At 41.2% G+C, this 18,219-nt stretch overlaps 1 protein-coding gene across 3 annotated transcripts in view; it reads left to right on the top strand.

The window, feature by feature from the left end:
- The window catches only part of LOC128872423 (elongation of very long chain fatty acids protein AAEL008004), a 46,648-nt gene that overhangs the window by 21,742 nt on the left and 6,687 nt on the right, over nt 1-18,219 (top strand). Inside the window, exon 1 of one of the 3 annotated variants that reach the window (XM_054115084.1) lies at nt 11,318-11,646. The exons of the other annotated variants lie outside the window; for them this stretch is intronic. The gene's annotated coding sequence lies outside the window, so the exon portion shown is untranslated. Of the gene's footprint in view, nt 1-11,317; nt 11,647-18,219 lie in introns of those variants that run through there. 3 annotated transcript variants of the gene reach the window in all.

The raw sequence follows: 18,219 nt of genomic DNA, 5'->3' as shown, positions 1-18,219 counted from the left end.
AGAGAGGGGCCCGGCGTCCTCTCCAACCACTTCCACCCTCGGGACAAGGTCGTTCGAAGCTGGGGTGCAGCCTTTCCTGTTTACGCGCGGACACTGCGCGTTTCGCTTCGTACATTTCGACTCGTCGTAGCGATTAAAGTGCTTTTTTCACCGACACCTGTATCGTTTCTCGTGGAATTGTTTCACCGCCCCACCGCTAAGAGAACTCTCGATCTCGCGACTTATTACTTACATAGTTTTTGTACATCGAACGTAATGTTTACGAAACGCATTCGCGGAAAGTGCAAACATGTGATCGTTTCGACCGCCGTTTAACATTTTCTCTGCCAAATGCAAAAAATGTACCCGACCGTGTTATTATGCATTTTCTGGAAAGTTCAATCGATAGCAAAAATGTCAACGAGTTGTTTGTCTCTCCAAACCAATCACGAAGATTACTACCACGAACTTCTACCGTGCGCGAAATAAAGTAATTAGTCGAGGTACTGTGGAAGCGACGATACTCTTCACACAATTTGCGTCAACAATTACATTACTTCACTTAGAAAACTGATCTCGTTATCAGGACTGTTGGTTGATTCGTGGTCCTCGAGCAAACTGAGAGAAATTTCTAAATTTCAAATTTAGTAAAGTGTCTACGAAAGAAAAAGATCTAGATATTTTATTCTGCATGATTCCTACTTGAACAAGATAATTAAATTTATGCGATTGTACGGAGGAAAAGAAGATCAAATTAGATTTCAGAAGAGATACATACTACAAGTCTTACCTGGGTTTAACGCGAATCGAGATCACCATGCGTGATCGCGAGTGGTTTTAAATATCAAATCATCCTTACAGATAAGATGGTCAAAAAATTCGCAATTACATCTATTCTCTCTCCGCTCCAGTTGACTGAATTAAGTTCACTTATTTCCGAACACGTTTAATTGTTGATTACATTCCGCATTTTTAAAATCAGATATGGGTCGTGACGAATTCGTAAGCATTGCATTTATCGTGGGTACAATGTCGTTAATTTGACGCGATAACGGATATTCCATTAAGATATCATCACTTTCACCATCGGTGACGAATTAGCATCGTAAACTAGACCGTTAACGAGAGGTTAAAATCTGTATTTATTTGAAAACGCTGCGCGTCCTGTGTTTTTGTTTTGAACTGTATACTCGTGCAATCACTGAATATAATACTAACTACAGAACTTTGTGCGTGGCGTTCATCATTCGAACGATCAGTATATAATTAAGTCGTGACGCGACATTTCGTGGAACTGGTCGACCGAGAGAGGATTAGGGAGTCCTTACATAATAATGTTATTGGGTCACGAACGCAAACGTAGTAGTATCGTCGCATAAACGAATTCCTTTAGGAACACGGTGAACCTACGAAATGTTGCTCTGTCTGTTTTGAAAGCTCGTTGACCCTCGGAGAATTCGAGAAACGAGGCAACACTCCCCTAAATATGTCAATTGTAACAATAACATAGTTATTAGAAAATTACAAAAATTAATGACGCACGATGTCATCTGTAACTTTCGAGCGTTACTCATCGCGGGATTAGGGATTTTGCTCTCCCATGACTGAGCTCAAACTGACTTCTCAAGGCCAAACACTGACCTTCACCGATCACACACTTTTGCTCCCGGCGTTGTAACTATTTCAACACTGCGTTTCATTAGCTTTAATTCCAAAGAGATGCCCCCTCACAGCTGAATTTCATAATTTCCTACGTTGTGTTCCTCATAGACGTGTGACGGTTGGCGAGGTGTAAAAAAAAAAAGTCATCATATATCAAGGCAAGAACATCGCCATGCGGAATCGAGGTTCTGGCAATATTTACGACTCATCGGGCGCCTTGACATTGTGTCGTTCCTTGAGAAGAATTTGGTAATGGGATTGTCGGACATTCACTTTTCACCCGTGTCCACGGTCATTTGTATTCGAAATGGCGAGGAAACGATTCATTAGGTCTTTAGTTGAATTTCTATTATTTTGCTCAATTAAAATTATTTCTCTGGACAGACCATGCGAATACATGATTAATAACCTGTTAAACATCCTAACGAACCATATGACGCATAGAGTTTGTTAGATTACCTATTCCGCCGTACGATTCAATTAACCGAAATGAAAATTAACAAGTCACATCGAATGAGATGAGGCAGGGCACAGCAGGAATGCAGTGTAGTTGCCGCTGTATCTTTGCATTATTTTTATTTCCGTTGATAATCGCGATACGGCATCAGGAGAAACATATTCTAAGCAACATGCGTTTAAGAAACTCACTGAGCATATTTTCTCGTGTCATGATTGCCAATCGATTTGTAAAACCTAACGATGCTGCTCCATATCAATCTGTTACCGTTCGATTCATCTGTCAAAGGATGATTCCTCTTGTGAATTTAGATATGCAAATTACGATGATACACGTGTTATATACTCCTCGATAACACGTTCGGATGCCTCACGTTGCGTTCAACGTCTATCACAACGTTTCTCAATCTTTCTTGACTCGTAGCCTACATCTGACTTTCATTTATCTCTGTTGCATCTCTCATGGTTATTACTGGATGATAGAAATGATAAAACATGAATTATTTGTGTATACAATTTTTAATAAACTCTAGAACAATATATTTGTGTTATATAAAGAAACGTACTACTTTGGCCATCGTAGTCTGTGAATCGTACTTGTAATTGTCGTCAGGATTTCCCATTTTTATTCTATCGATCGAACTAATCACTATTTATCGTTCTCAGTTCAAGAACACGTACCTTATTGTCGCGGTGACGTGTTAGGGGAAGATTCCGAGACGGGATACAATTATGCAACGTGGAAAATTGTTTCTGTTTGTCTGTAGAATGAGAATGATGCGTAGAGACTGTCGTCGTTACAATCCTAGTGCTTATTCCCTCTTCTTTTTATCTCGATCTTCTTTGAGTATTTAATTTTGCTTTAGTATTCTCCTCATTTCTGTCTACTCATCACCAGCTCATTTACAAAATTTCAGAACTCTGATTCAAATCAATGGAAACAAGTTAAAATGCGTACCACTTCCGTCTCGAGTCCTGTTCCATTTGACAATCGGAAACAGCATAAATTAGTCAGCTGTGACAAGTTATAATGGCACTTGTCAATCTGCGACGTCGACCTCTCAACGAAGAGCTTCCAGAATTGAGCGTTACATCGACATCGGTAGCAGAGTAAGTACATATAGCGTTTAAGACTGGCAGACGACAGTTGACAAGAAATTATAGTCGTGCAACAGGTCTTTGAGTTCCTCGTTGCTCTGCGATATTTAAAATGATTAAGAAAACGCCACACGACATATTCTGTAACTTCTCGTTGTGTTCCGATCGGAGTTCGTGTTTTGTGCGCGCATCGAAGTCTCCAGCACGTGGTGATTTCAATGCCGCGCACGAAGCACAGGCGATGCTCTTTAAAGGGCCTGCTTCTGAAACTCGTTAGGTGCAACTAAACGTGATGTAATCAGGGCGCCGAGGAACTCTCATTTAACTCGATAATTTGATCAGAAATGTGGGGGAACAGGGTTTCCAGTTTCGTTTTAATTTTGCCTCTTGTTTTCGGTGAGAAGTGCATACGCGATCGCACGAAAACCATGTATTACGTGTCGAGTGAAGTTCGTTATGTTCTCGTGTGACACGGTGTGACGCAGTCGGTGGCAGATCAGAAAGGCGGTCAGAAAAGTCGTTTATCTTTATTCGCGAAACCCCCACTTTGATAGTCAGATGTTGGTGGAACCAGTTCTTTATTGGAAGCTCCGCGGGATTAACGAAACGAAGCTCGGGTTTTTTAAGCTGATCACGTAGATCTCGTAACAGAACCCCGCAATGGAGATAAGCGACTTTTAGTCGATGACGCTGAATTTCTGACGCGAGCTGACGATCGTAGCGAATCTCGCGGCCTACCGCAAGATATTCCGCGGTAGTGCTATATTATAGTGTTTTTATTAGTATTTTTACTTATTTGCATCGTAACGAATGATGTTGGTTTTCTGTCCAGGTTATCTTTTTGTCGTTCACGATTCTGTTTTCGGCGTATTGTCTTCTGCACAGTTCTCGGCTTCACCTTGAGGTATTTTTCGTGGGACGCAAAGAAATTCGTTGTCGAAGGCTGTTTGCCAACATCTCTGCTATGTTTCGCAGTTTACGTTTGACTTAACGTATGCTCTGGCTACGTGCATAGGTACAGTCGGCGTTATCGCTGTGCATCGTAATTAAAAGGATATTTATGGGTACAAGTTTCTCCCGCTCGACACATTCTTTCGTTGCTTAACGTCGTCTCGCCTACTTCGCAGATTGCCGAACCCCACCGTCTCCAAGTTTTTGTTGACACGTACGTTCTATACTAGTCTAGTAAGAACTGGGAGCACATTTGTACTGCTCACGTTGCGTTAAATCAATTTGATCGATAATGTGCAAAGGAGATGAGTTAATATCGAATATTTTAGTAGTCAACAATGTCATTCCAAGCATTCTAGTTTCTAGTTCTGAGGCACCGTTTCAGATGACTACTAACAACGTTAAATTTAATACCAGGATACGGTCGAATGCTCAAAAATAAACATGATACCGTGTTACGTGTCGCCTACGAATTTTTTTTTATTTGTCATTTTCTGGGAAACTGAAACTTGCCAAGTTCTTACCGGGATTCCCCCCGATAGACGCGCACGTTTTACAGTTTTTGCACGAGTCAGCCTCTTCCACGACAATATGCCGACGCTGGACTGTAATCAAGATTGAGTTAAGTAAAGAACACGCAAATGCCGGCAATTCGAAACCCATAACGCGGCTAGACACTATGGAAATCCGTCCCACGTGCTGCGTAGGAAGAAAGGTCGTTGGCTGAGACGAGATTCGTGGCTTGTTTACCGTCAACGAAATTTAGAGATCTTATTCATACTTGTTGTGGATTCATGATTTTAAATCATACACCTAAAGACTCTCGTTACTGAGAGTAACCTAAAATAAATCCTTAAGACGATACGCATCGAACAAGAAACATATTACTTGGGATCATCCGGTGATCGATACGCGAAACAAAAATTTACCCGATTGCGAAATCATTGACACGTGTCGATCGGCTCGAGTGTGATCAAGTTTTTATCTTCGATTCTGACATTACGATTGACATTTTATATTCTTTCGAGCCTCCGTTTCTTTAGTTCACTTTATTAACGTATTTTATTAGTGGTGATTATTAGCTCGACGTAATTTTTATTTCGTGGCATTAAGAATCGACGTTCGTAATACCACTAAATAGACATACAATTAAACGTAACAAAAACTGTGATAGTGTATTCCTCGTCGTTCGGAATTACTGATATTTCGACAAGTGGAATTAACATACCGAATACACATGCAGTATAACTGAATTGAAGTACATTCGAGGTAGTCTACCTATCTGCGACGTACGAATCGAGCGCCTGTTGTACCGCAACCAACTTGGGCTCTCAGACTACGCGGAATTGCTGGCTCATACCATCACTTCCTGTTATCATGTGAGAGTAAGTAGTAAAAAATCTTGGAAAACGTGTGGGGAGTGATTTATTCAGTCGAAAACAACATTTTGGCTCTCATTTTTTTCTGAAGCTTCCTCTAGGAATACAAATTTCTCGGTAGAGGAAAAAACGACGACTAAGACCCCAAGATCCGGTAGCGCAAACCTTTTTTCTTTAGGCGACCAAGGATTAACAATGTATCAAAGTCGCTCGAGGCAGCATTTATTAACCAAGTCATAGCAATGGGCCATCTGGCGGATTAAAAAGGAATCGTTATCACGCTACAGGATTAATTGTTTGTTTATTGAATTCGTGTGGCATTTTACAATATGAAGCAGGCCGTCTTAGGTATTCCCCGCTCGAAGGAACGCGTAGGAAATCATTAAAACCTGTCATTAGTTTCTACGTTAATTAGTTCTTCGTAAACAAATTATACAATTTCGCTCGGATGTGTCCCATAAAAATCGACGATATCGCGTGACGTTGCAACTCGTTCCTTCGCTTCTTTATTATCCATTGATGTCACATGACATCCACAGGAACGCGGACTTAATAACTCAGTCGCTAATTGGTCTTCGTTAGAACGTTTTTGTACTTTAAATTCTGTTATATAAATAGGCGTGCAAAACTATGACACTGATATTTAAAATATGCTTTTTTGTTATTTCCAAATACCGTTGCGAGAAACGCTTCGAAATAAGTGTACTTCATTTTCACTTGACATGAAGATGAAGTGGCGTAACTGTCCGACAAAAATCATATAACTACGTTTTTCAAGGGGAAACTGAAATTGCGAGACCTTTATCGCAATAGCGAACCGTTTCTCCGATTGTTCAACTTTTCTTTTCACGCGTTTCTTTTCCACCGATACAAATTCGATAGCGTCAAGCTTCGATAGGAGCTCTCCAACATGGGTCGAACCCTTTGAAGAAGTAATCTATATTTGTGGAACGCCCATCGAGGGTTCTAGAACTCCGTTGGCGGTGTAAACAACGTCGTAGTAGCGAGACGAACAATTATCATACACGTGCAAACGTTTTTGGTGGTTGTCGTCCTCGCATATATCTTCAGACTTTCTTCGAAGCGTTTAAAGATTCACTGTATTTGCAAATTTATTGATCCTCGGGGCTAGGATACGTCGCTTGGTACTCGACATAAGAGCCTATCGTCGCACATTGGTATGTCACCATATGTCGTCTCGTAAATCCCGTCACGAAGGCTCGCGGATTCCGCAAACGGTGACTTTTTGACATTTCAAGCGTTGCACGCTAGCCGTGAATACGTTAGGAAGAATTGTAATTCGCGACTAGGCGCGGTCATTAAAAAGTTCGTTTGTTCGAATTCTTGGCAGAATTTTTAGGATATTCATTTAATTTTCAGACTGTAGCGGGTCCAACGATAACTTGCGATCGACATCGATGCCCTTGGTTTCTAAAAATCCTGCGACGTTAGAAATTCGATTGTAATTTGATATAGTGGCTATGCGCTGGACGTGTGCTAATGAGATCTAATGTTTACAACCAACCAATACAACCAATCACGATATGCTAATACAAACGAGAAACCAGACACTTTTAAAGCGTCGGAGATCTAGAAATCAGTCAACCGTACCAGCAGGAGTCGATTATACTGTTTATTCGATCAACTAATTATCGGGTCACGGAACATTGCATATTACGGTTCTAATGCTTGTACTCATAAATTTTTCGTTCTCTGATAAAATGCAATTAACTTGTCACAATTGAATGAAAAACTGAAGAAGACCGAAGAATACAGTTTTTTCGGCATTGTTTTCAATTAATGCTTGGTTTTTCTTTTTTTCTTCTTTCAAATTTTTGATTCATTTTTCGCAGGCGCCTGTGTAACATTTCTACAGAAGTAAAGAGGTACAATTCCGAATCCCTGATTGATGGGTCTATCATCTTGGCTCCCCGCCGCGTTTGCGAGAGTCACTGTGTTTTTTTCGTTGCACGCCTGTGAAACAAAACGGAGCAGGAGCCACAGAAATTGCGCGTCCTCGTCTTGCGTGTCTTTCAACACATGGGACTCCTTTCTACGCGATTACTAATATTAATTGGAGTTACCGCGCAGGCGTGAACGCTAGCGCGTGTATTTGCAATAGCTGTTGGTCCCGCGGCAGATTGCAAAATCAAGGGAGAGCCAATCGTCGAAGGCAGCTGAAAACCGTTTGCTAAACCAGTGGTTCTTAACCTTGTCGAACACACTGCTCAGTTTTGAACATCCAAAAACAAATAATTGCTACTCGTAGTAAGACATTTTGTTTCTATCTCAAAGTATCGACTAAGGGTTGATCATCCTTTTTAGAACGAAAGAACTTTGATCTTACCTGTCTTTAATTTAGTAATCGCAGAAGGAAAATTCAAAACTCAACTTAAATTTGGGTTTCTGACTAGTTACGAACCACTGTCTTTCCTCTGCCCCTCGATCCTTGCTACCGCGTGAAAAATTGACGTCGACGACGAAGAAATTGCAACACACGTTCATATAGCTGCAAAACGAGCGATCATGCTTGCGCGCAACCAATTGGCCGCGACATCCTTCGGCGATAGGTAAATCTTGGTGATCTTGGCCAATCTCGATATCGACCGTCGATCTCGCCTGTGATTGTTTGCTCGACTACCGACTCGCGCAGGTGCTAACGTTCTCCACTTAGCAATGCTTTCGTGAAATTCTTTGGTTTTAGGTCAGTTATTTTCTGAGTAGAGGGAGCTACCCTTTGGGGAGGGGGGTGCGTTACAAAGTTACAATCCAAGAGGGCCAATGTACAACGCAACTGACGTCGTGAACTGAAAATCACGAAGTTATTAGTTGTAGAAATGTCATTTGTCTACTTTATTCTGCAGTGAGCTAGACTGTATTTTTATCTCTTTATCTTCGACTTTTTTAACGTGTTCCGTTGTTTGCAGTCCAGTTGATAACGGCCACGAAATTGACGATTATAGATTATTCCACTTTTCTACGGTGACCCGTTTTCGCTGCTCATCGAGCGTAAAAGTAACGCATTCTGCTCTCCAATCGGATGCACGACCGACAAGAAGCGCGAACGCTCGAAAAGAAAATAATTTCGTTTCGAAATCGACCACGTTTTGCAATACGTTTTTCCTTTTTTACCCGCGATACTGAAGAGGTAAAAGCGGATCGTTTCTGTGCGTTTCTACGGGTCGCCATCTTGGAAATTCTGTTGGAAACTTCGACGCAACTATAAGACGCAAATTAGTCTTGAGAGGCAAACTAAAGAGTTGAGCAAAGAAAAGAAAATCACGCGACGAAATAAGCAATTGCAACGTTTCATTTCACATTTTTTTCATTCTTCATTTTCATATCGCGGCTTTTCCGATGATTTTTGATCATTTGATTACTTAATTGTTCGTAGAAATAATACTAGAGAATTCACCAACGAATTTTTGATTCCTAGATCTATGGAAATTTTCCAAACGATCCCTCTCGACGTCCATTCGAAATTCTTTTTAGTGTTCGCCGATACTCCTTTGTAGTAGTCGTCACGTCCAATAACTTACGAAAGGACAACTTGTTTTAGTCGATTCGGCGATGATAAAAAGAAGCGATTGACGATCATTTGTATTTTCAAGGTCTGAAGGCGACATTCACTAAGAAATGGTTCGTGGGACCGTGCAGTCTTATTATTCCATTTCACAATTTCCTTTTTTTACTACTTTGATCGTGGTTTCTTCGACATTTTTCCGCTAAACCACAATATTAAAGATGACGCAAATAAATATATCCGAGTTACACTTTTTCAACTGATAATATCATCCAATAACATTTTTATGTAATTCTAACCATAGAGGGAGAAAGAAGTAGTTACTGTCTGGTCTAACGATTCGATGTAACGGTTCAATAAGAAACAAAGTAGATCTTTTAAAGAAAAAAGGCCCGAAGGTGTTCGTGTTGGTGCTTGTTCCTTATATGTACGATGTATCGGACAGAGAGAGAAAGGAGAAATGATGCGGATTCATTATACAACTTTCTCAAGTATGCGTGATGTAATCTTGGTAGATAACGTTACCGTAAACTGATGATGGCTGGATAGTGGATAGCTGTCAATGCTGGATGCATTGCTTCAGCATTTAATAGACAGGTATTTCCCGTATCGTACTTTCGCCGTTATTGTTATTGCGTCAGAGATTAGTCGCGCGCGTTATTTCAGGTTCGTTTTCTTCAAGTTCGATCCAGTCCATCGATCATCGATGATAAATCAAGCTCGTGAGGAAAGTCACGGCAACACGAAAGTTCAGCAAAAAATCGAAACTTTCTAGAAACGTGTATGCTGGTAATGTAACCATTTTTTTGGGAATAAAAAGAACCTTATCGTAGTACAAATATATGAATGTATCTGTAAATGAAATAAATAATGTCAATATTAGAATTACGTGATCAGTATGAACAGATATTGTAGATTATAATTTTTATTATTTACATTATTGTGTAACTCATAATCAACTGTGGACGTGGCGTCGTGGTTTAAAAAAATTGCAACTAAAGCAACTACGTTTACGCAAGAACGATACTGTTACGGAAGGAATTTTACAATTGCACCCTGGTCTGCCTTGCGTGCAAAAGTTGTCTGATCGACCGATACATACGTACGTTAGCCTAACATCAACTAGTGCTTTCCACCCGAAAGACTGATATTCGCACAAATAATTCCTAGTCAAATCCGCTGCGTTTTCAGTTACGTTTTAAAATATCTTCACGTTACTTTCTTTCAACGCAATTCTGGGCTACAATGGGAAGATTTTACGGATGGCGAAGCCTTTTTCAAATTCGATTCAAGCCTCTTTCTCACTGCTAGCATCATTCACATAAGTCACTCGATGTCTTCGCAACGTTTGTTAGTTCGTAAATGGAGGTCACTTGGAATCCACGATATTAATACTGATTACGAAAATTGCAGGAAGCTATCGATACTGTTACCTGAACCGTTACAAACCTAGGTATTAGTGACGTCAGGGTAGGGCTTTTAAAATTTCGTATATCGTACGTGTGACATGAACGGTTTTAACGTAAATTTCCTCAAAAACAACGCGTTGATAATATGTTATAAAAATATCGAACGATTGAGAAATTAAGGTAGAACAGCTGGGGTTAATTTTCCGCGATAACTGCGAGCATCACTTCATCGTAACTCCACAGTCACCAGTTGCTACTTTCAGTCAGTTGCTACGTTACAAATTACCATGACACAATATCGCAACGCTCCCGCGTGTCTTCGTTTGCGGAATCGTCGAGGCGGAGTACCTGCAAATCGCCTAGAATCGACAGCTTCCGGCGATCATCGGAGTCCTTCTCTGTTGTCCAAACTCTACAGAAAACAGGGCGCTTGCATTCCAAACCGTGTATTCAGGGTCGCTCGAAAACTCATGCTCGCTCATCCATTCGTTCCAAATATTTCACGACGCTTATAGTTCCCTCATACATTTTTCTTTAAATCTCTGTATATATACCATATTTTGGTTTGCTTTCTCGTGCAACTTCGATAAGAAAACTTCAAAGAGACATGCACTTTTTAAAAATTTGCCCTGGCATAAATTTATTTTACATAAACACCAACAAAATTTGCTAGTCTTACGATGTCCCCTCAGAAGAGACATCCGAGTGCGAAGGTTTAACGACCTCCCGTGCATATGATACCCCGAAATTTGGCTTAAAGGACTACTCGCGCCCCACCAAATCGCCTATCGCGGCTTATCGTTTGATTACCCCACTTCTTGCACCTTTTCCTACTACCTGCATGTAGAAAGTAACGGCGGCGTGGCGCGATCGAGCATCTCAGTCCGTCAGAAACATTGGATCGCGCGAGATCGAGGGTCGACGAGTGTGTCCCCCGAATTGCAACGACAACCAACCGATTTCGACCTGTCCTCCGCCAATCGCGTCGTTCTTCTGTTTCCGCGTGGCCAGCATTCCCAGGAAATCGTTGATCCGTTCGCGATCGGTCGCAGTGGAGTTTAGAAAAGCGATTATCGACACCAACCCCAGGAGGAGTCGTCGATCGTGTCGGACGACTTTGTCGCCGGTCGGGGATGCAGCTGTGACGGTTGGATCGTCGTACGATTTTCTCCGAGTCAGATCCTCCTTGGTAAGAACCGACATTGATGGATTTCTTTTCTGACCCACTGTAATCACCTGATCGTGATCCCGATTCCTCTGATTCTACTGAGAACGCGCTATTTCCGGTCACAAATGGATTCTTGTAGAAGGTTATCTAGTTAGTTATTTCGGTGTGTCCAAATTTTATAAAAATGTGAGATTGTCTCTTGGGTAATGGTCCTTGTCAGGCGATTGAGATTCTATCGTACGAGAATTTGTAGCGTAGAGGATGTCCTAACTCTCGACGAAACGGCTCTTGTCAATCATCCCCTCGTCAGATAGAAAATACAATTTGTAAGCCATAGCTACCTTAAGAGCCATATCTACCGTATGTGGAAATGGTTGAAATTGATTTCGTTCATGAAATTCTGATCATACCAACACTTACAACCTAACGAGTCGAGTTCTGCTCCCAATCTCGTAAGGTTTAGCTTATACAATAACTTTCTACCGCCAAGCTGAATATTACTTCCTGGAGAGGTCGAAGTCTCCCGAGCTTTCCGCAAAGCCGAGAAACAATTTTCCACCGCTTGTCGTTAACCTAACCCCAATCAATCTCTCATGTGGTGTCGCTCTCATCAATCGAACGGAAGTGTCCTTGCTAGGTGTTTCATTCAGTACGTTTCCTGGCGTATCTCTCGCAACCGGTCTTTCTCTCCCAAGCGTGGCTGACACTATTCCCTGCGATCCTCGCTGAAATCGTCAACCGGTTTTCTGTCACATCTCATTGGCTACCAGACTCTATCGCAATACCGTTACTACGAAATTTGTATCACTCCATGCGTGTAAAGAGAACGGAATACTACCCCTGTAAACTTGCTTTGCGGTTTGTTTCTCTCATCTTCTGATAGAGACACCGGGCTTGCCGTGGAATCGAGTCTGCAACAGTGAGAGAGCTATTACGCAATGTTTACGTAAGGAACGTGTATGGGTGGCGATCTTTAATCGCACGAATCGGGTTTGGAATTATTTATCCTCCGACACGGAACAAATTTCATCTCTCGAGCAAAATGAATCTCAGAAAAATGTATCGATAGATAATATTATTGCTCGCGTACATTGATTTCCTGAAAGCTGTTAGCGTAACAATTTTCCACCCTGATTTTGATCATCTCTATTTTTTCGACAAGGGTCATTGGTCAGCCGAAGAACAATGTAGATCAGTCTACAATAAGTCCACCATTGGGATTGATTCGTTTAAAAGTCTTCCGCGTAAGTCGAATACCGCACAGGTCGAATTACGTAAGTACCATGTATGTATTACGAGGAACAAGTAAGATCAGACTTGAGTTGAGAAGAAAGTGGTACCATGAGTAAAGGGAATGCAGAGAGTAACAACCTATAGTCGCAGATCTTATGAACTTGCGATACAAAGCAATAGTTGTTCGCATACCTCGAAGCTTTCGAGACTTCCGCTACACGTTAGCAAGTTTTTCACCATTTTTATCGATCCCAATGGCGTGAGTCTCCGTGGAAACATTTTTTTTTTTTGCGAGAAGCAGTAGGTTCCACGGGTGAACGACCAACATTCGAACTAGAAATCTAATTGCGAGTTGTACGGTCGCAATTTCACTCTAACCTGTCCGAAGCACGTCATAGGCGTAGCACCGTGTCCTGCGATAACAAACGCATGGCCGCGTTCACCAGCGAGGATCAAGTTCAATACGTACTCATGAATTTCAAATGATTCCCTATCTAATGTTAGTCACAATCGAGTAGTTCTCACAGGAGCATTGTGCACTGTATAATAATCTGTGAAACGATGTGACAAATTTCCTTTTGATTTCAAATGTCATTCTACGAAACGTAATGTAACCAAATGAAAACACGAATCTTTGGAATTGTTTTATGAACAGTGTTTTTTTTTTTAGTTTATCGCATCGAATGAAAATACGCCGTAACGATGAATCGAGCGTCGACCTTAAGCGTTACAAAATAGAAGAAAAGTGCTTTCTAGTTTAGAAATCAGGGTTAAAGTGCACTCGCGCCGTCGTTAACGGTTGTACACGAGCGGCTAAAGAAAAAGTTCGTTCGTATCAGAAGTTTGTTCGGTCTCTAACTGTTGGTTCTGTCAGTCTTTCTATCTCGAGCACGTTTTTAGCGGCGCGAAACAGCGGACGACATAAGAATTTCCGCGTCTCGACCGGAAAGGCACACCGTTATGTGTGTACGGCGAAGGTAGGAGAGACAGTGACCCGACGAAACTACTTTCCATCTCGTTAGACGGCCTTGCAAATTCTCGCAGCATGATCTCCTTCAGAACAGCGCTGAATTTTTATTGGGATGAAAATCTCCGATGAAGAGTAAACGAAAAACTATGCTAAATTTTCGAGTAATAAAGCAAAAGATATTTTATTCCTCAACATTTCGGTATCCTCCCGGTTTTGCTGCGTGGATTAATTCCGCGGAGAACTTTCTACGATCGCATAGTGTTACGTGTGTCTTTCCATGTAACTTATAATTTTCTTTTATCAAGCTTATAATATAGCTTGAAAACCGACGTCTCATTTATATAGTGGAAATGCGTGACGTAATCGCGTATATGTACTTTCCACGCAAAGTCATATCAGTGATTTCCCTGTATAGATTTTTCCCACAAATGGTCTTACACTTTCAGTTTCTCGTCGCGAGGTCTTTTATTTACCAACGGTAAATGGTCGGCTTGAACGTATCATGCCAAGCTCTTCGTCACGATCGAAGATTGCGTGGGAGGGAGAATGAAAAATTTACTCGTGTGCCAATCAGCATTTTTCCAAGGTCGTGCGGAACGCACAGCAAAGGTGCAAGTAATTACGTAATCGCGAAAGTCCAAGAGCGCGTCACTCGAAAGGTCAATGCTCCCTAGTTGCATAGTCAGCTTTTAATTTTCCTGTTTTTCACGCTCGTATCGAGTTTTTTCTCAAGTGTCGTCTGATTTTAGTCACTTGGACGCGATTACAATTTTTATTCGACAGACGATCATAGAGGAACGTATATAAAAAGTGGAACCAACGGATAAAAAGGCGCGTTGCAGCTAAAGTACTATTTAAACTTAACCTCGATTCACCGAATAGACAAGCCTCGACAAGAACACCTTAGTGGTTTTCCGTGTAAATCACCGACACATTTCCATAAAACGCGATTATCAAAATAAGTCAGGGTAAGTGTCCCCATTCTAAAGGTTCGTTTTTCTGGAAGACATTGACCTTAATGAAGAAACACTATGGAAAAACGCAAGAATGAACTGGATAAAAGTAACTTTACCAAGCTTTTCGTTATGTAAAGAGATAGTCCTTTCATAATTGATATTATTTATGTCGCACAGCTTGTGCATCGATGCCGCCCAACCGAGGAACACGAAAACGTTTCTTTCGTATGGGATTATGTAATACACGTTGGGTTGCAAGCGACAACTACGTTCCACTTTTTTCGTTTACGTTGTTCCATTTGAAGGCAAGCATAGACCTGCCGTGTTTACTGGAATTCTGAATCGGAAGTTCAACACGACGCTAGAGTTAATTAATTTACATAAAATTATGACGCGTTTGGCGGCATTCCATCGACAAAATTATCAATTAAAATATCCTCCTGCGTCTGATTTCAGGCGTACAATCGCAGGAAAAATACAATGCGATTGAATTGCAAGTAAGGTCACCAAAACGTTGTATTCTCGTGCATTTCCACTCGTAGCTTTGCATCCTATTAACAAGTAATCGAATTAATGTGTTTTCATCGTTCTTCTTGATTATATATATCGGTTCGAAATTTTGCCGAATAAAATTCTAGAGGATTCAGTGCTTGCGACATTTAATTTTGTAACATCGAAGTCAAGTGACGAGACCTCTGATTTCATATTTCGCACTTTCTAACGAACACTAATTATGACATGGCTCGTACTAGGATCGCGCTAAGTATTATAATTTCTTCAGTTTTTGCTAGTGATCTATACGAAGCCTTGCTGCGAGAAAGGGGGTAAAAGCGATTTAAATTAATATCTTCAGCCAATAGGAAGAACACGTCCGCGTGATTTTGCCATCGAAATTGCAGACGATTATGTAAGCATCCGAATTTTAACCAACGTTTGACGAAAACATCCGCCAAAACAAAACCTTCAAATGTAATGTTTTCTTCCAAACAAGCGAAATTTATGCGGCAATCGACAGAAAATCATTTGCATATGTATCCACCTGTAAATTATGACTGACTTTGTTTTTCTACTTGTATCTTATCTTCTCCGTCATTCGTTTCAAACATTTTTTTTTATCCCCGAGGAGCATCAAAGTTATAAACTTTATGCTCGAAGCGTGTGCATCACTTAATCTTAGCCGCAGAATGATCGTCGAGGCTCCTGTCATCAGGAGCGTTTCGCAAACATTGCTAGTTAGGTTGCAAAACCTAACTGAACATACTATGCGTCTAACTAGCTTCCGGAAGCTCAACGATGCAACGATAATTTACGAAAATTTCCATTGGGTGTTCACCTCGGCTGTTTACAAGTTTCATTCTCTGCTATTTATACATACTCGCTTGAGCGGAGTCTATCGTTGACTCCAATGAAAACTTGTTACGTTTTTATACGTTATTTGGATTATCGATCGGGAATTTGTCCATCTCTAATTTACAGCGTGTAAATACGTTCGGTCCATTTCACGCGAGAGAATAATTAGTTTCGCATCGGTACGTCGCCTCAGGCGTACTCGCAAATTGAGCCAATCGCGTCAACAGAACGGAAGATATAAGCTCATATAAATCGACTAGAAAATTTCACTTCTACGTCGATTAACGTAATGCCCGAGTGAAGGTTCTAAGAACAGTGAAAGAGAGTGAAAGCAGGAATGAAGAGAGCAGCAGAAACATTAGGGAGTCATTGATCCGCTCAATCTATGCATTCAAACGTGTTCACGAATCACAAAACTCATGGCACGTGTTTCATTAGGTAACTAAGGAAGATTGTAGCTTTCAAATTCAGAGAGCCAAACGTAAAAAACGTAATTACTGAATCTTGATAAATTGATCTAACGATACTTTCATATAACGACGCGATCGACCTATTTTTTTTCAGTCGAAAATCTTCCTCGATCCCTTTCTCTATGTTTTCCTCTTATTCTACGAGCATTCGCCCACGAACTCCTTAAAAAATTTTCAAATTATCACGTTTGGATCGAAAGTTCAACGATTTTAATCGGAGAGATGCCGTCTACGATACACCTGCGCCTCGTCGCTCTCTCTTTGCTTTCTCGACTGTCGTCGGCTGCGACGCAGCGGTCGTCGATCGCAATCGATATACCGGATCGTTGCGTAATAATGTGTTTTCGCGGGTATCGCGGCGATTCGCGCGTACACTCGCGCTACACACTGTTACCTCACTGCCAATGGCAGCGGATGATCCTACTGCTCGTGGCGAGCGCACGCGATCGCGTGATCGAGCTCTCTTGCACGTGAACCAAAGGCCGACATGTACGGTTGGGGAAATGGCTGCTAGGAAGAAAGCGTGGCAGGAATGTCTTTTCAGGAACGTCGCGTTCGTTGATCGACTGGAAATTGTTTATCGTTCTGCGAACGATTTACCGAATCTTATTCGTGCGATGGATCTCCGGAGGGTGGTCGCTGTTAGAGATCAACAAAATCAGACAACGAAATATTGCGGAGGAATGTTTAATATTAATTAGCATTAATGCTCGATTCCATCCGTTCTCTTCCTTCGCACTCTTCTTTCACGCCTTCTCATATAAATGCACTCGTTACTCACATGTTACATTGCATAATCGACGTGTTACAGATAATTAAACCGTACACGGGTGTAAATTTCACGTACAATCTGCTACTTAACGATTGCTCAAGTCTCTGATCTCGTACTACGCTACAAATGGGTCGAACAACGTGCCAATTAGCGTTTATGAATATTTTTTAATCGATTGAAATGCAGAAGCTCGTATTTATATCGCGAAACAATGGTGAGTGAACTTACTTCCATAATGAATGGCTGTACCCTCATTTCGCTTTGTCGATTTCATTATACGGCTACTCGTGGAAGGAAATTGGCAATAAGCTGTAATAAATTGATATTCGATAAGCTTGTTAAATGCTCGTCAAGACTAACCATTAATTTCAACGAAAATGATAATTGATTGCTGCGCTGTACGTTGTTGTACCCGTCGCCTCTACTACACACATCTCGTCTACGTACTTATTTCTACAGGTTACATTCATATTACCATTTATAAAGACTATAATCATCCCTCCAAGTATAAAACGAAGTATGGCGTAAGCTTAGTATACTTGTTACGAAGCGAGGATTTTAATTTAAAACGTTCAACTCGGAAATCTTCATTTTGTTTTCTTTCGATGGCACACTTCGGAGTTCAATGGCGTTGAAGTCTGAATCGCGGAGATACAATGTCACGTACTTTATCGCGGCTGAATCATTGCGGGACTAATCAATTTGCTCGCTGAAGCGTGTAATCGAAGGAAGCTGTTCCGCTTTTTGCAACGCGAACTTGTCGCGCTGTGATCATTTCCAGAGCAAAACATTCCAGATAATAACGGAGCCAAGCTAAGCTTTATACAATGCCTCGAGTAATTT

This window comes from Hylaeus volcanicus, chromosome 2, assembly GCF_026283585.1.
Source record: "Hylaeus volcanicus isolate JK05 chromosome 2, UHH_iyHylVolc1.0_haploid, whole genome shotgun sequence".
Classification (NCBI taxonomy): domain Eukaryota; kingdom Metazoa; phylum Arthropoda; class Insecta; order Hymenoptera; family Colletidae; genus Hylaeus; species Hylaeus volcanicus.
This window is presented reverse-complemented; position numbering and strand designations above follow the sequence as displayed.